The following is a 17,929-nucleotide window of genomic DNA, read 5'->3' as shown; positions in this document are numbered from 1 at the left end:
CTCGTATGCTCCTTGCATCGGGTCCTCAACATTGACGCTGAGTTCTATTGTGTTTCCCAACTTGGAGTGCGCCTGCCTTGTTTTAATAGCTAGAATGCTGCTAAAATTGCTATATTAGTATTGCAAATATGAGTGAGTTGTAATAGATTATTTTAAGTGATGAAAATATGCACATGTTTTTAAGCTGTTTTACTATTCTCAGTTTACAGTGGTACTCTATAATACCTTTAAAAAGTGTTTTTATGGCTTGCAATCCAAAATAAACAATATTGATGATATTGATGATGATGACATTCTTCTGTAATGTCCACAGGTCCAGGAATGTATTGAAGAGTTGCTCTGAGAGTCCAATATTTATACATAATGTCAGCCACTGAAGTGAGGGGATTCCCTATACTACTCCCACATTTGGTTCTAGAAAGTTCTACCCCTCTCCTGTCTGTGTGTCAAGATGTTTGGGGTGACAAAAGACTAGTGTCAGGTTCCTTTGGGTATGCAGGAGACAAAGTGCTTTGAAATATAAATGGGGCTGGGTGTAGCTCCGCCCACTAACCATCTTGGGAGGATAGCATGTTCTTTTCACCCCTAATCCCCTTTCGTGCCTCTGTCTGGGAGAAATTTACAAGCCCCAACCACAGAGCCATTCAGAGTCAAGTGACCTAAGATACTGGTACAAGGCACAAACGACTAGGACAAGAAAATCCCAACTTACAAAAAATTTGACATTTTCAGAATGGTGACTTACAAGTCAACTTTACCATTGAAGAGATTTTAAAATTGTTATTAATTTGAGTGTAAACACCATATTTATCTCTGCTCCCAACTAAACATTATCCCTTATTAAATGTAATAACGTAACCCCATGTTAGTAAATGGAGTAGATAGAACTTACAGAAGTGAAAAAAGACTTTAAGAGTTTTTTACTACCAGGACATATTGTGTCACAGGTACGGATGTCCTACTTTTTAAATACAATGCACTCAGCCCCATGAATCTGTAGAGCCTATCTTAGGGAAGACATATATATTTAAAAAGAAAGTTTAGACCTGGTAAAAGGTTTATTTTAGCAACACAATGAAGCACCCCTTGGTCTGAAGTGAGGTGGTAGGGAGTGTGGGAGAATCCCTCTTAAAGGACGGTATCCCTCACCTACCCATGGGTGGCATGCTTCATCATTGGGTACCTCCTCGCACTGCAAAGCTAGTCGCAGTGTGGGCTATAACCCCCTCTCTGAGAGGGAGGAGCTGAGGGATGTTTTTGTAGTATGGTAAAGAGGTATACTAAAACCTTCAGATTAGCTGGGCGTGGTGAGAGTGTGAAAGGAAAGTGAAAGAGCGATAAAACTAACTCCCTGGTACGTCAGGACAAGCTTTAATGGGACATCCTGGGGTCAGGATTAAAAATATGTACACTATGGTATGAGGATTCAACCTGTCATTGTTTGTAACTGGTCGACATGTTTCAGCCGTAGTGCCCTCCATAGAGGTGATGTGGCTTTCTTCAGAACCAAATGAACGTGCAATAGTGAAGTGAGTTACCACGCATAGCAAATTTAGTTGGTGGTTAGCAAAAGGATGTATGATACGAAGGTAATGGGATGCACACCATATGCTCAGTCCCGATTCCAATATTTATCCAGAAATCCTCAAAGAGTGCGTGCGTTACTGGTATAGTGCCTTGCCCTGGTGGCACTTGTTATACAATGAAATAAATGGGGCGTCATTACGCCCCAGAACCAGTCGCACAGCTGCATGCACAAGTACCACAATGCTTCAGATTAATCCTTGTTATTATCAAATATTCGTTCATTTTCTTCTCTGACTCAACTCCACTTTATCCACACTTGGAGAGCCTAACTATTTTCCAGGTTTCCTATGTTTCTGATGAGACCATCCGGACTTCTATCACAAACACGATAAACGCATGATTCATCCCAGGCATGTTCTTTATTAAAACCCAATGCATTTCGGACTGCACGAGTCCTTCGTCAGGGGTAACTACAAGTAAAACATGTTGTAATTAATGATAAACATGTACATATAACATGATGCATCTATTCAACAAAATACTAGGCTTGGGCCAAAATTCCGTTCCGTTTGCGGAAATTGCGATATTTTGGCATTTTCGCGTTCCGCGGAAAGCGCGAAAATGTCAAAATTTCCGCATTCCGCAGCTTAGCGATAATTTGTTTCTTGCTCGTGCTGTAAAATAATACATTCTCGCGCGCGCGCGATCGCCTTACCTGAATCCCTGCGTTCTCCGACAAGTTTTCTTGACCCGGTCGCGTTCTCCGCGAGATGTTGGATTTTGGTAGCCATTTTGCGCTGTCTCGCGGCCGCATTAACGTCATTTGTCACGCGATCACGTCATTTGTCGCGCGATCACGTCTTTCTTCTTGCGATCATGCACCGCGCGAGTATGAGAAGATTCAGATCTCGAACATGTCATTCTACATCGTGAGCCAGAGGATGAGGACGCGGGCACGTGTAATCGAACGCAAACAGGAGAAAGAGACTGCGAACACGTCATAACCAACGCGACACGGACAAAGAAGAGAACGCGATAATGTCGTTTTCGTCATGCCGGCGGAAGTAATGTGAAGCTCGAGAACTCAACAACGTAAAATTTTCAATTTGGAGAGGAATATCGGCTCTAGCAGCATGAAACCATCTGCAAATGCTGATTTTGGATGAAAAGAACTCCTTACATTGACATTTGGCTTTCCTTTTTTGTGCAAGGAGTCATTTTTTTAAAAGGTGGAGAGAGGGAGGAAGTGACACAGAATCTCCAACTTCCTGTTCCTGTCCAGCAGGCTCCTCCCAGTGCTTTGTCCATCTCCTGCTCATTCTGCCTTTGGATTTGGAGCTGGAAAGATCACTCTTTTTGTCTGCTGCATCATTGCAATTGGATTTCAGGATTTTTGGAATATATTTTACAAGTAAGTGGTTGTTGTGTTTGATTGTGGGCACTGCAGTTGTTGTAACTACAATTTATTTTTGATAATTAATTAATTATCATCATTCCTTTTTTTATTTTTTTTATTTTGTGGGTTGTAGTAGTAGGCCCGAGCTAGCCATGGGCATGGCCTCATGGGTGTGTGTGCATGATGAAGCAACTGTTCCTTTTGTTTTTGGAATGTATTTCATTTTCAAGCACATTTAGGGCATGGATGGCATTGGATTGAGTTGGGGAAGTGTGTTTTTTGGGGTGGCCTTTGTGATGTTGTTGGGACTGGCCATGTGGCTGGTGGCCATTTTGAGGCGTAGGCAAGCAAACTTGCCTGGCCTTGTCTGCCAGCAGGCCTGCTTTTTCATCCACTAGGATCAGAGCAGGTAGCCACAGCTTTATTGATCAAGTGTTTTCTATGCGATCTGTTGAATTTAGACTTCATTTAGGGCATGGATGGCATTGGATTGAGTTGGGGAAGTGTGCTTTTTGGGGGTGGCCTTGCTGATGTTGTTGGGCCTGGCCATGTGGCTGGTGGCCATTTTGAGGCCTAGGCCTGCAAGCTTGCCTGGCCTTGTCAGCCAACAGGCCTGCTTTCATCCACTAGGACCAGAGCAGGTAGCCACATCTTTATTAATCTACTGTTTTCTGTGTGCTCTGTTGAATTTCGACTTCATTTAGGGCTTGGATGGCATTGGATTGAGTTGGGGAAGTGTGTTTTTTGGGGTGGCCTTGCTGATGTTGTTGGGCCTGGCCATGTGGCTGGTGGCCATTTTGAGGCCTAGGCCTGCAGGCTTGCCTGGTCTTGTCTGCCAACAGGCATGCTTTCATCCACTAGGACCACAGCAGGTAGCCTCAGCTTTATTAATCTACTGTTTTCTGTGTGCTCTGTTGAATTTCGACTTCATTTAGGGCTTGGATGGCATTGGATTGAGTTGGGGAAGTGTGTTTTTTGGGGTGGCCTTGCTGATGTTGTTGGGCCTGGCCATGTGGCTGGTGGCCATTTTGAGGCCTAGGCCTGCAAGCTTGCCTGGTCTTGTCTGCCAACAGGCATGCTTTCATCCACTAGGACCACAGCAGGTAGCCTCAGCTTTATTAATCTACTGTTTTCTGTGTGCTCTGTTGAATTTCGACTTCATTTAGGGCTTGGATGGCATTGGATTGAGTTGGGGAAGTGTGTTTTTTGGGGTGGCCTTGCTGATGTTGTTGGGCCTGGCCATGTGGCTGGTGGCCATTTTGAGGCCTAGGCCTGCAAGCTTGCCTGGTCTTGTCTGCCAACAGGCATGCTTTCATCCACTAGGACCACAGCAGGTAGCCTCAGCTTTATTTATCTACTGTTTTCTGTGTGCTCTGTTGAATTTCGACTTCATTTAGGGCTTGGATGGCATTGGATTGAGTTGGGGAAGTGTGTTTTTTGGGGTGGCCTTGCTGATGTTGTTGGGCCTGGCCATGTGGCTGGTGGCCATTTTGAGGCCTAGGCCTGCAAGCTTGCCTGGCCTTGTCTGCCAACAGGCCTGCTTTCATCCACTAGGACCAGAGCAGGTAGCCACAGCTTTATTAATCTACTGTTTTCTGTGTGCTCTGTTGAATTTCGACTTCATTTAGGGCTTGGATGGCATTGGATTGAGTTGGGGAAGTGTGCTTTTTGGGGGTGGCCTTGCTGATGTTGTTGGGCCTGGCCATGTGGCTGGTGGCCATTTTGAGGCCTAGGCCTGCAAGCTTGCCTGGCCTTGTCTGCCAACAGGCCTGCTTTCATCCACTAGGACCAGAGCAGGTAGCCACAGCTTTATTAATCTACTGTTTTCTGTGTGCTCTGTTGAATTTCGACTTCATTTAGGGCTTGGATGGCATTGGATTGAGTTGGGGAAGTGTGCTTTTTGGGGGTGGCCTTGCTGATGTTGTTGGGCCTGGCCATGTGGCTGGTGGTCATTTTGAGGCCTAGGCCTGCAAGCTTGCCTGGCCTTGTCTGCCAACAGGCCTGCTTTCATCCACTAGGACTAGAGCAGGTAGCCACAGCTTTAATAATCTACTGTTTTCTGTGTGCTCTGTTGAATTTCGACTTCATTTAGGGCTTGGATGGCATTGGATTGAGTTGGGAAAGTGTGCTTTTTGGGGGTGGCCTTGCTGATGTTGTTGGGCCTGGCCATGTGGCTGGTGGCCATTTTGAGGCCTAGGCCTGCAAGCTTGCCTGGCCTTGTCTGCCAAAAGGCCTGCTGTCATCCACTAGGACCAGAGCAGGTAGCCACAGCTTTATTAATCTACTGTTTTCTGTGTACTCTGTTGAATTTCGACTTCATTTAGGGCTTGGATGGCATTGGATTGAGTTGGGGAAGTGTGCTTTTTGGGGGTGGCCTTGCTGATGTTGTTGGGCCTGGCCATGTGGCTGGTTGCCATTTTGAGGCCTAGGCCTGCAAGCTTGCCTGGCCTTGTCTGTTAACAGGCCTGCTTTTTCACCCACTAGGATCAGAGCAGGTAGCCACAGCTTTATTGATCAAGTGTTTTCTATGTGATCTGTTGAATTTAGACATCATTTAGGGCATGGATGGCATTGGATTGAGTTGGGGAAGTGTGTTTTTTGGGGTGGCCTTTGTGATGTTGTTGGGCCTGGCCATGTGGCTGTTGGCCATTTTGAGGCCTAGGCCTGCAAGCTTGCCTGGCCTTGTCTGCCAACAGGCCTGCTTTCATCCACTAGGACCAGAGCAGGTAGCCACAGCTTTATTAATCTACTGTTTTCTGTGTGCTCTGTTGAATTTCGACTTCATTTAGGGCTTGGATGGCATTGGATTGAGTTGGGGAAGTGTGCTTTTTGGGGGTGGCCTTGCTGATGTTGTTGGGCCTGGCCATGTGGCTGGTGGCCATTTTGAGGCCTAGGCCTGCAAGCTTGCCTGGCCTTGTTTGCCAACAGGCCTGCTTTCATCTACTAGGACCAGAGCAGGTAGCCACAGCTTTATTAATCTACTGTTTTCTGTGTGCTCTGTTGAATTTCGACTTCATTTAGGGCTTGGATGGCATTGGATTGAGTTGGGGAAGTGTGCTTTTTGGGGGTGGCCTTACTGATGTTGTTGGGCCTGGCCATGTGGCTGGTGGCCATTTTGAGGCCTAGGCCTGCAAGCTTGCCTGGCCTTGTCTGCCAACAGGCCTGCTTTCATCCACTAGGACCAGAGCAGGTAGCCACAGCTTTATTGATCTACTGTTTTCTGTGTGCTCTGTTGAATTTCGACTTCATTTAGGGCTTGGATGGCATTGGATTGAGTTGCGGAAGTGTGCTTTTGGGGGGTGGCCTTGCTGATGTTGTTGGGCCTGGCCATGTGGCTGGTGGCCATTTTGAGGCCTAGGCCTGCAAGCTTGCCTGGCCTTGTCTGCCAACAGGCCTGCTTTCATCCACTAGGACCAGAGCAGGTAGCCACAGCTTTATTAATCTACTGTTTTCTGTGTGCTCTGTTGAATTTCGACTTCATTTAGGGCTTGGATGGCATTGGATTGAGTTGGGGAAGTGTGCTTTTTGGGGGTGGCCTTGCTGATGTTGTTGGGCCTGGCCATGTGGCTGGTGGCCATTTTGAGGCCTAGGCCTGCAAGCTTGCCTGGCCTTGTCTGCCAACGGGCCTGCTTTTTCATCCACTAGGATCAGAGCAGGTAGCCACAGCTTTATTGATCAAGTGTTTTCTATGTGATCTGTTGAATGTAGACATTATTTAGGGCATGGATGGCATTGGATTGAGTTGGGGAAGTGTGTTTTTTGGGGTGGCCTTTGTGATGTTGTTGGGCCTGGCCATGTGGCTGGTGGCCATTTTGAGGCCTAGGCCTGCAAGCTTGCCTGGCCTTGTCTGCCAACAGGCCTGCTTTCATCCACTAGGACCAGAGCAGGTAGCCACAGCTTTATTAATCTACTGTTTTCTGTGTGCTCTGTTGAATTTCGACTTCATTTAGGGCTTGGATGGCATTGGATTGAGTTGCGGAAGTGTGCTTTTGGGTGGTGGCCTTGCTGATGTTGTTGGGCCTGGCCATGTGGCTGGTGGCCATTTTGAGGCCTAGGCCTGCAAGCTTGCCTGGCCTTGTCTGCCAACAGGCCTGCTTTCATCCACTAGGACCAGAGCAGGTAGCCACAGCTTTATTAATCTACTGTTTTCTGTGTGCTCTGTTGAATTTCGACTTCATTTAGGGCTTGGATGGCATTGGATTGAGTTGGGGAAGTGTGCTTTTTGGGGGTGGCCTTGCTGATGTTGTTGGGCCTGGCCATGTGGCTGGTGGCCATTTTGAGGCCTAGGCCTGCAAGCTTGCCTGGCCTTGTCTGCCAACAGGCCTGCTTTTTCATCCACTAGGATCAGAGCAGGTAGCCACAGCTTTATTGATCAAGTGTTTTCTATGTGATCTGTTGAATTTAGACATTATTTAGGGCATGGATGGCATTGGATTGAGTTGGGGAAGTGTGTTTTTTGGGGTGGCCTTTGTGATGTTGTTGGGCCTGGCCATGTGGCTGGTGGCCATTTTGAGGCCTAGGCCTGCAAGCTTGCCTGGCCTTGTCTGCCAACAGGCCTGCTTTCATCCACTAGGACCAGAGCAGGTAGCCACAGCTTTATTAATCTACTGTTTTCTGTGTGCTCTGTTGAATTTCGACTTCATTTAGGGCTTGGATGGCATTGGATTGAGTTGGGGAAGTGTGTTTTTTGTGGTGGCCTTTGTGATGTTGTTGGGCCTGGCCATGTGGCTGGTGGCCATTTTGAGGCCTAGGCCTGCAAGCTTGCCTGGTCTTGTCTGCCAACAGGCCTGCTTTTTCATCCACTAGGATCAGAGCAGGTAGCCACAGCTTTATTGATCAAGTGTTTTCTATGTGATCTGTTGAATTTAGACATCATTTAGGTCATGGATGGCATTGGATTGAGTTGGGGAAGTGTGTTTTTTGGGGTGGCCTTTGTGATGTTGTTGGGCCTGGCCATGTGGCTGGTGGCCATTTTGAGGCCTAGGCCTGCAAGCTTGCCTTGCCTTGTCTGCCAACAGGCCTGCTTTTTCATCCACTAGGATCAGAGCAGGTAGCCACAGCTTTATTGATCAAGTGTTTTCTATGTGATCTGTTGAATTTAGACATCATTTAGGGCATGGATGGCATTGGATTGAGTTGGGGAAGTGTGTTTTTGGGGGTGGCCTTGCTGATGTTGTTGGGCCTGGCCATGTGGCTGGTGGCCATTTTGAGGCCTAGGCCTGCAAGCTTGCCTGGTCTTGTCTGCCAACAGGCCTGCTTTTTCATCCACTAGGATCAGAGCAGGTAGCCACAGCTTTATTGATCAAGTGTTTTCTATGTGATCTGTTGAATTTAGACATCATTTAGGGCATGGATGGCATTGGATTGAGTTGGGGAAGTGTGTTTTTGGGGGTGGCCTTGCTGATGTTGTTGGGCCTGGCCATGTGGCTGGTGGCCATTTTGAGGCCTAGGCCTGCAAACTTGCTTGGCCTGCCAACAGGCCTGCTTTTTCATCCACTAGGATCAGAGCAGGTAGCCACAGCTTTATTGATCAAGTGTTTTCTATGCGATCTGTTGAATTTAGACTTCATTTAGGGCATGGATGGCATTGGATTGAGTTGGGGAAGTGTGCTTTTTGGGGGTGGCCTTGCTAATGTTGGTTGTCTTAAAGACAATCCATGCTTTTTTTATGTGTCTGGTCACTGGTGTGTTGGTGTGCAATGCATGCACCCTGCAGAGCTTTTTGGGGCCTGTGAATGTTCCTACATTTTGTTGCATTAAAAAGTCAGAGCAGTGTGCTTTAGCAGGCATCCTTTACCTAGCTTTTATAGGCCTTTTGTCAGCTCCTGGTGTTTCCCAGGCCCCCGGCTTCTTTGTGATTTGTGTGTGTCCATGTGGGTGGTGGCCTTTTTGGGTGTTTGGTCTGTGAGTATTAGTGTCCTGCTTTTGCCATAGGCCTGCATGGTTTTCCTATTGTCTCTTTGGCTTACTGCTTCCATCCATCCACCCCCTTTGCCAGCAGCAGCTCCATGGATGCTGAGATGCTCAAATAATGCAATGGTCCACCCCACTTCCATTAGAGTTTTATTTTGTTGTTTATTATTAACTTTCCTATCCTTCCTGAGAGTGTAGTGTGTGGCTGTACACAGTACTAGTAGTATAACATAGCTCTAGTTAAAAAAAATAGTCATAAATGGCTAGACTATCTTTTGTTTGCACTAGTACAGTACTAAGTAACTGAACCACAACAACAAATGCAACATTTCACTGATGCTCTTCTCCTGTCTTCTTTGCTTTTAGGTGCACAAAAGACAGAGTAGGAGGTGTCATCGGCATCACCTGGCTACCCGTTGTACTGCCAGCCAGACAGAAGTCCTGCTGCGCATCACGCCCACGTGTGACCAGAACTTGTTGTGCATCTGCCTCCTGCCTGACATCTGAAGAAGATGGCCCCAAAGAAAGGTACCAGGTCCAGTACCAAGAAAGTTGCCGGTGAGAAGAAGGAACAGAAAAAGGAAGTGCCATTAACCACGACTGGTGGTGTGCCGGCCAATGTTTTTTTTGGCACCAAAGCATTGTCCGGGAACCAAGCTGGGAGCAGCACAGCGGTCCAAACCCACCAACCTAGGCCCAAGGGCTTTAGTGTCGCAGAGGTAGCCAGTCTACTAACGAGCAGTGATGTTCAAGAAATGTCATTACCGCAAAGTAGTACACAATCAAGTTCAACGCAGGCGCAAACTCAGCAGATCAGTGTCAAGCCGCCGCAACCAGAACAGCAGCAGCCGCCGCAACCAGAACAGCAGCAGCCGCCGCAACCAGAACAGCAGCAGCCGCCGCAACAGCCCACCATAGTAGTTGTTGCTCCTGACGTAGGGGCATTTCAGGAAATCGAGCTTCCGGCAGACAAAGTGGAGCGAAGTCAAACCACTGTTTCCGAAGATCAATTGTCTTCCAGACCACCAGCAAGGAAAAGGAGGCTTAGTCCATCATCTTCTTCTTCAAGCCCTGCTTCTGATGATCGTGATGACACTTGGGTCCCACCAGCTCGGTCTGAGAGTGATGTACGCCACAAGACATTGCTTCTGAAAAGGAAGGTCCCAGAAAAACTTAGAGTTATGGAGGTAGATGTAGAAGAGGGGGGTGATGATGTTGATGAAGACGAGCCTGTCATCACGCACATTACTCCCGCCCCAAAGGGATTGGAGACCGACATTCTCACCCTATCCAGAAAGGCTGCTACTGAGCAGGATGTAGCACGGATCTCACCAACACAGGTTACACCAAAACTACCTCCAGCTGCCATATTTTCCAAGGCCCGGCAGGGACCTACATCCAGCTCAACCATCTCAGTAGGTAGTGGTAGTAAAAGTCACAGTGTAGGTGGACAGGGTCACATATTTTCAAGCACCCCCTCAAGTTCATCTGGTGTTGAAAGTAGCACATCCAGCAGTGCCAGAAAGTTCTCCTCCCCAGTTTGGGACTTCTTTTCTGTTAGCGCCAAGGAGGAGAACGTTGCTATATGCTCAATTTGTCGGCAAGGTGTTCGGTGTGGTAAGCTTGGTACAAACTATGGTACCGGAGGACAAGCAAGTCATCTAAAAATACATCACACTATCGTGTGGGAGGATCACCTACTTAAGTTAAAAGAAAGTAGAAAAACTCAACCCATTGAAGTTGGTCAGGAATCAGGGAGCGATATTATTGTGGTGGCAGGTGAAGAACAGGGAGGCATTTCTAGCCCTGTCCCCAGTACTGCATTGGTAACGCCCACATCCTCCTCAGTAACATCAGAGTGGCACCGCAGTAAAAGCCATACTCAGAGTCAGGCTGAGACACCAAGGCGACCGGCGACTACCTCAATGAGACAATCTGTGTCGTTGAGCCTTAGTGGGTTAATGAAAACAGCACCACTAAGGAAAGTAAGCCAGCCTAGCATTGACAGCATGTTTAGGTTGGAGGGGCAGTTCCAATGCAACCACCCAACGGCACGATTGTACAATGCGAAGCTGGCTAAAAAATTAGCGCTGGACCTTCTTCCATTTTCATTTGTGGAAGGGGTGGGTTTCCTTGAATTTGTGTCTGCCATCTGCCCTAAATGGAAGGTTCCCAGACGGTCCTATTTTGCATGAATTGTTGTTCCGGCACTACATCATGATGTGCTGAAATTGGTTGGTCAAGGTTTGCAGCAGAGTGCTGTGCACAATATCCACCTGACAACAGACATGTGGAGCAGTTGCCAAGCCACAGATTACATGTGCATCACTGCACACTGGATCTCTTTTGTGGGGGTTAGAGATCAACTATCTGCACGAGGTGTTGTTGACACAGCTGCGATTTTTGAAGGTACTCGGAAACATGCAACTGTAGCCATGTTCGCCATGGAGAAATCTCATACGGCTGAAAACATTTTAGAAGAGTTTCGCACCAAGGTTTTGGAATGGCTGCGGCCCAGAGGGCTTGGTATTGGTTTTGTTGCCACAGACAATGGCAGTAATGTACTTAAGGCCATGGAACTTGGTTCCTATTTCAGGGTTCCATGTTTGGCACACTGCATAAACATTATAGTGCAAGACTTTCTGAAAAAGAACCCATAGTCAGCAATTTACTGGCCATCTGCCGAAGAATATGCACACATTTCAGCCATTCTTTTAAAGCTCGGAAGCAGCTGAGGATCATCCAACGTGAATTTAGGATGCCAGTCAAGGCACTCATCCAGGAGGTGGCAACACGTTGGAACTCAACGTATTACATGCTTGATCGTCTGTACGAACAGCACAGGTCACTCCATGAATATGTCTGGTACAGAAGCAGTGATGCTAGTGTTAAAGGCATGACCCTTCAGAGGGAGCAATGGACCCTAATTAAATGCCTGACTGAGATGCTGTCTCCTTTTGAGGTCTTCACACGTGAAGTCAGCAAGGAGGACTGTACAATGGGCCAAGCTATCCCATTGTTGCAAATGCTAGAGCATGAGCTGCATAATGTGTCTGAATCCTACAAAGGTTTAGAGGACAGAAGGCAAGCCCATGACTTGGTGGAGAGCTTATCCAGGCACTTAACTGAAAATGTAAGGATACAAAATAAAATGTTGTCACAAAAACATTACATTTGTGCCACAATTCTGGATCCACGTGCAAAATTAGGACTAGTGAAGACATTCCTTGCTTTTTCCGACAATGATGTTGCCCGCTACAAAAGTTGTATAGCTGAAGCAGCCATTAAGTTTGAAAAGGAAGGGCTGCTAATTAAAAGCCCGCCACATCATCCCACAAAAAGTACTGATACTGAAGCAGGCCATGCAGAATCAAGTGCAACTTCGTCAGCTGAGGGCAGTGCGGTTGGCTCACAATCACAACACTCACCATCACCATCGACTACAGAAACAATAACTGGATCATTAGGCCGAGTACAATCATTATCAGATTGGTATGTAAATATGGGCTAATGTAAGCACAGTGCTGATGCACAGAAAAAACAGCACAAAAGCTTACCAGCAGCAACCCTGAACATTGAGCGGATGGTCCAGGCCTATCTGGACGACCCAACAGAGGTGTACGTTGATCAAAACCCAGTGCAGTATTGGTATAGGAAAAGGTCTGAATGGCCACAGCTCAGCAGGCTGGCGATAAGCTATCTGGCTTGCCCTGTCGCAAGTGTCTCTTCCGAACGTGTTTTCAGTGCTGCTGGTTCCATTGTAACCTTGAGAAGGACCAGTCTATCTCCAAAAAACGTGGAGAGGTTAACAATGATCAAAATGAATCAGCACTTCATACCACCGAATTACACAATGCATGAATCAACAGAGGAAGATGAGGACAGCGGCTCAGGTGATGGAAGTATTGTGTCAGATGATTACCTACTACTGGAAGAACCCCCAGAGTTTGAGGACGAGCTATACTTCCCTGACAATTAGGCTCGCACTTACTGTCTTCCTCCCTTTTTTCCCCCTTTGTTTATGTGTCTGTCGTTCCGGTTATAAACTTGTGAATCGCAACAAATCCATTATCACCGTCTTCTACTCTTCTAATTTAAGATACAAGTTTCAGGTGTCTGCCATTTGACACTACAGTCCTCAGAATCCAGCTCCTCCGCTCGATCATACTGAATCTCCTGCTCAATTCCATTTCCTTCATGAATGATGATTGGATGATGGTAACAACAAATTCAAACTTTCCTCGTCCTTCCAAAACAAGTGGACCATGAATCAGATGACTACTATAGCTATCCTCCTTTCAGAGCCGAGAGAGACTGGCCATTAACTGAAAATAAGATGCAACAGGTAATGATTGATGCCATGCATTGGCCGCAGAATCGCAGACTGAATGATGTAGATTTTCTTATGTGTGTTGCGCATGAATTGATGTAGTTGTGCACTGCCACTAATCAACTTTCTACAGAACACACTAATTGTACCCTTCTTGCAAACAAGAAATGTGTACTTCTCCTGCATCTTGGTGATACATTGCTTTTAATTCAATACAGGAAGGGGACTCACTCAATCTGCGCAATGCAAATGACTGTGACTTAACAGCACCGTCCATCATGATGATGGCGAAAGAGACGGCCTGCAGCGTTAACAAGATGAGATGGAACAGGTAATGATTGATGCCATGCATTGGCCGCAGAATCGCAGACTGAATGATGTAGATTTTGTTGTGTGTGTTGCGCATGAATTGATGTAATTGTGCACTGCCACTAATCAACTTTCTACAGAACACACTAATTTTCCCCTTCTTGCAAACAAGAAATGTGTACTTCTCCTGCATCTTGTTGATACATTGCTTTTAATTCAATACAGGAAGGGGACTCACTCAATCTGCGCAATGCAAATGACTGTGACTTAACAGCACCGTCCATCATGATGATGGCGAAAGAGATGGCCCGTTAACTTAAGATGAGAAGGAACAGGTAATGAATGATGACAATTAATGGCATGCATTGGACACCTGACTCTGAGCTATTGGTCTTTGTGTTTTTTTGTTGTTTGTTTGTTGTGCACAAAGTGATGTCAAAGTGTACTAGTAGTAATCTATCTTTCTGTACACAATAAAGAATGACTCAAGTCAGTAATATTTATATTTCTACTCTTGTTGTGTCATAAAAATTATACTTATACTGCAGGCCGATCTTCAGTCAGTAAAAGTATCAGAGATGATGATGAAGTCAGGAGGAGGATGTTTCAGGAGTGGCATAAAACGGAAAAGCCTAAAGGTAAACACGTCAACAACAACCACAGCAGACCCAAATGTCTGTGTAGAAGTTGAATAGAGTGTAGCGGTGGGATGACTGCAGTGCATTGATTTTACTAACTTAAACTGTAAAATGCTATGTTTGGAATGGATAATGTGCTTTGTGTTTGTCCAACTCTTTGAGAGGAAAAAAAAGGACTCTAAAGTGTTAACGTAGGATGTGCTAATGGTAAGCACTGTGGGCCTGATCTCTCCTGTTACTGTTGAAGGTCAATGCTGGAAACAGACTAGAGTAGAGATGATGCATATGCATACATGCCACCTCGGAAAGTGTTCTTGTTGCACTACACCATCACTTGTGCATTTGTTTTCACTTTCTTTCTCAATATCCCCTTTGGTTTTCAATCTAAAATTACAGGCCGGGCCTTGGCCAAAACTTTGTAAAACATTACAATGCATATTAATTACCTTACCAATCAATCACCTTTTTTTCCAGCCGGGCAGTGGCGAGTGGCGAGGCGACACACCCAAGATTGATGGACGAGAGGAGCAAGAGGAATGCCGAGATGCAAAAATCCAGTCCACATTTTTTACCAGGATAAGACAGTAACAGTATCCACTTTTAACTTCTTTTAAATAATTTGATTACTATCTTGTATACAATCTTTACAACAGTGTGTTCTTGGAGTTGTTATTATCAATCATCATTAGGTTTGCTCTGTGTTTACGATTCTTCACTACCAATATTTAAAATTTCTATTTGCTATCTGTTAAAGTATTAAGGCCGGAACAGAACAAGAAATAGAAGTGTATGTAATCCGGGTCTCTCATCATCATGCATGCATTGCCTTTTTCTCCCTTAACATATGGATATGATAGTCTTCAATGATTGTCGTTTGTTTGTCTATGTATGCATACTGTTTTTCTATGTCAAACCTTTCCCAAAATCCCCCTTCCCATCCATTCAACAAACCCTAACCCTCTTCCCCCGGGCTGTGTGACTTATTGTCGAGGTGTAACTAAATTAAATGTACACCAATACTTAATCACACACTTGCTGGGGCGGATGTGGTGAAAGCAACACTACTTCAATTTCAATGCAGAGCGACGATCTTCTTCTGCTTGCCCACCCATGAGTAGGATATTTCAGAGGTTATTTTATTTAACAAAGGAACATATACCTCATCATGAATTGCCGGCATTGATTGGATTTGTTTGTTGTCATTCCTCATATACAGCACTAACTGTTAGACTGTAGGCATAGTCAAGTGACTCGAGTCGACACAACTATAGTTTGTAACTCTGTCTAGTAGGCTATCCTCATAACCACCATTCAGTTTTTTTGTCAAATATTTGAGCATATAATTGTTGCTCGGTAAGTTCTGTAATGTACTTCATTCAACTACTCCTCTAACAGTCTCTCAAAGGCGATTGACTGTCTCCTTTTCTTTTTTTGGAAATGCTGCCACCCTGCCAGTGTCTACTACTACTACTATACTACCACCACCACCACCCCAATCATGGCATGTATGAAAAAGGAAACCATCTTCACCATGCAGCCAGTGCTGTGCCACAGTTGGACATAAACATCAAGCACCGGTAAGAGAGAAGCTTGGGGAAGGCAGAATTAATAATGGACATGTTGTCAATGATTTCATTTTCACACACCACTCCAAAGAATGCATAGACTAGAGGACAGACTGAAAGTACTAGAAGGACCAGTCAATGAGTGAGGTGTGTCGCATCTATCTGTTTGTGTCTTATACAGTCAGCAAATTATTGAAATCAAACACAGGCTATGGGCGGCATTGCACCAGCAAGGAAACAGTGTGATGTAAAACAGTTACCCCACCTACAAAACATTAACAACATTGCATGTAACATAGAAAAATATATTTAATTTACCCTAACAAAAATAAACTAAACCCACAAAAGCTGACCCACCCCCCTCCCTAACCCCAACCACTGTCCACAGTAGAAAAAAGTCTAACGGCAAACGAGTAAAGAACAAGAACAGGAATTAAAAAAGGGGCAGTGACAGGGTCTAACTGGTGGGGCGGGACTGGAGGAGGACACGCATCTGGCGCATCTCGTCCTCTAAATGGGTGACGCGGCGTCTAAGGCCGCGGCAGTTGCAGCCACAGTGGGGGGGGGCACCGGAGATGGCACGGTGGCGGCGGGCAGCCGCCAGACGGTGGCGCCGTACTGCTGGAGGGCGGTGGCTGGGGCCCGGGGCACTGGAGGAGGCTTGAATTGCTGCTGCAGTCTCCTCCTCCTCCTCGGCTAGGACCACCAGCCGCCGGTATTCCTGCTGGATTGCCTCCAGCTTCCGGCGCCGTGCCTTGGCGGCCAACTCCTTCCAGTTGAGTTTCGGAGTAGCTGTGTATCAAAAAGAAAAAAACAAGACAATTGTAAAATATAGTCTTAATAAAACAGTAGGACAAGGTAATTATTTATACACATAGTGGCATGGTAGAGTAGCACTATAAAATAAAGCACAGTAGTACATAACATTTTAAATGTCGCCCGTCCTTCTTCCTTCCACCTGTCTTACACTTTTTAGTTGAACAGTGCACCAGGTGCTCTTCTCCATAAAACTTTCAAAGTGGAGTTGAAATCCGATAGATGAGGCCATTGGTTACTCAATACTCCGGCTCCTAGTCCTATACCAATTAAAGGGAATTCTAGTCTTCTAGTTCACTCTTCAAACGTCCCCAACAACTCATACTTACTTACGACATCGGATAGCGGGCAGACTTTGTCCGCCTGCCATCCGACTGCTAAAAAGGGTGGGGGTCCCGTGGGGACAATTAATTAGGATGATGCGCCCGGCACAGTGGCGGGCGCACCCTGTTTTTTTTAATTTAAATTCTGGTTGGCTTTGCTGAAAGCAATGCTAAAATGTTGTGCTGCTTTTCCAAGCACAACATGACGGGCCCTGCACGGAGCCTGTCACGTTTTGCTTTGAAAGTCGGGGCGGTACCATAGCATAGGTAGGTACCCTCCATGGGGGCCCCCAAGCATGCTCTGCAATGTGTGCATGCCTTTCTGTGGCGGACGGCAATGCCGCCACGCAAAGGCATTCCAAAATGCAGATTATATGGCTGGCGGTGTGGTGAGAGAGACACCACCACCATATTGAACCCTTTTCCGCCTGGACATGTCTGAATATTTTCTACAGGGATGGCGGGAGGTTTGCCCCTGCGGTGACGGCAGTGAATTCCAGCCGGCCCGGCGGGGGCAATACGCCCACCATCCTAATGGGGCCCTAAGTCACAACTGTACAGTATACATATACATACAGTACACCCTTGCAGTGAGTGTGCTGTCAAGTTCAACAATAGTTAAGGATTATGAATCTAACTTACCACCGCCTGCCACTGGTGCTGCCACTTCCCCTACCGCTCCGTTGCTATCTGCAACTGCCGCATCCTCGACCTCCGCGTCGCCTTCGCTGGCCCCGGCAATGGTGGTCGGTAGTGCGCCTAGAAAACATTACACATTTATTAGGCGTCATATACACCTCCCCCCTATTGATCAGTAGCAAGGTTGAAAAATGAGTTAATACTAACATACATCACTAGTACAAATCAGGTAGGTGTAGAGTAGACACTAATAGTTATATGATCATTGTAGCCTTTGCTTGATTAGCCCTAGCCATGCACATGTGACGTTACCTTTACCTTGCAGCTTCTTAAGACACCTTTGAGCCCACATGACCTGCCTCACACTGCTACTGTCTAGTCTACGCGCTGCGTACAAGCGGTCAACAAACATTAACAAGCCACTTTTTTAGGAAGAACTGGTGTACTACTGTTACTGTTAGTCCATATTGCTT

The sequence above is a fragment of the Triturus cristatus genome, chromosome 11 (assembly GCF_964204655.1).
Source record: "Triturus cristatus chromosome 11, aTriCri1.1, whole genome shotgun sequence".
NCBI classification, from domain to species: domain Eukaryota; kingdom Metazoa; phylum Chordata; class Amphibia; order Caudata; family Salamandridae; genus Triturus; species Triturus cristatus.
This window is presented reverse-complemented; position numbering follows the sequence as displayed.